The 1,374-nt window shown below is 33.0% G+C and overlaps 1 long non-coding RNA gene across 1 annotated transcript; it reads left to right on the forward strand.

Annotated features, from left to right (window-relative positions):
* Window positions 1-179: 179 nt before the first annotated feature.
* Window positions 180-1,098, forward strand: LOC106477969. The gene is made up of 2 exons (XR_001292043.2): window positions 180-364; window positions 820-1,098. It is a non-coding gene; the product is annotated as an uncharacterized LOC106477969 (long non-coding RNA).
* The last annotated feature ends 276 nt before the right edge of the window (window positions 1,099-1,374 follow it).

The raw sequence follows: 1,374 nt of genomic DNA on the forward strand, positions 1-1,374 counted from the left end.
ATGGTGTAAACCACAAGTTTGTATTTCATCAGGTATCAGTGTAGATAGAAGACTGTTTCTGATGAATATGGTGTAAACCACAAGTTTGTATTTCATCAGGTGTCAGTGTAGATAGAAGACTGTTTCTGATGAATATGGTGTAAAGAATAATTAAATGGTGTACACTTCTACAAAGTAACTATAAGTGTAATTGTTAGTTTATATTAGAATGTGTTTGTGTGTGTGTGTGCTTCACCTGTTTTATACTTTTCCCAATTTTCAGGGTCTCTTACCAAGAAAGAGAATGCATTGAGAGAATATGAAGAAAAACAACGTGTAATTCTAGAAGCTCGGAGAGCAGAGGAAAAGAAAAAAGCGAACAGAGGTATATATATATATATATATATATCTTGTTTTTAGTTTTCTGTTGTTTTGTGTTTTGATGCAATTTTGTAATTCAAAGCTGTAGTCTTCAAATTTTTGTTAATTAAACGTTTGCAAAGGGATTAAGGACGTGTGGAGATACGGGTAATTAAGATGCATGTTCCGTTGTTTGGTATAGACGTGTAGGCCTTTTTCACCACTAATAATCTAAAATACTTCAGTAATTACAGGATTATATATCAAAACCAACTACGCTGCTTACATTCCATCACTACGTGAAGCCTAGTTTATTAATTTGCTTTGTTCTTCCAACCGGCACTGATAAGCCATGAATTCAACAAAATTATTCCATTGTAGCAGGAGTAGTAAATCAAAGAATAGAATATGTCATCTTTTCTTCACTTAAATGTGTACATGTTACTTGTTTTTAATTATTTAAATTTGTTGTTATTTCAGAGGAGATGCTGTATCTAGCAAAGGAAAGCGGAGTTCCAGTACCTCCAAATTTCGAAGAGCAGTTTAAATGAATTTTCTCTGCTAGGGATGATTAATTAAGTATTGTTAAAGTAAACCAGTCATTCTTTCTGTTTAGAGCAAACCACTAAATACTAGATGTTCCATGATTACTGCAAATGTGGATTATTAGTGCAAATGTAGGGAACATGTGAAACTTATAATAAATGTTTGTTTTTCAAAAGAAAATGTTGATCTGATTAAACCTGCTTCTTGTATAGAGCTTGGAGTCAGAGGTTATTGTTAGTTTTGTATGCAGTAAGCTCACACATAGACATCAGTTATTTAGAAGCTTCGTATGCCAAGTTACATCAACTTTGAAGATTACAAACTTGCTGGTGGTTTTCTATGCCAAGTTATATCAACTTTAAAGATTAAAGCTTGCTGGTGGTTGTCTATGCCAAGTTATAACAACTTTGAAGATTACAAACTTGCTGGTGTTTGTCTATGCCAAGTTACTTCAACTTTGAAGATTACAAACTTGCTGGTGTTTGTCTA

Source organism: Limulus polyphemus, unplaced genomic scaffold, assembly GCF_000517525.1.
Source record: "Limulus polyphemus unplaced genomic scaffold, Limulus_polyphemus-2.1.2 Scaffold151623, whole genome shotgun sequence".
Taxonomy (NCBI): Eukaryota; Metazoa; Arthropoda; class Merostomata; order Xiphosura; family Limulidae; genus Limulus; species Limulus polyphemus.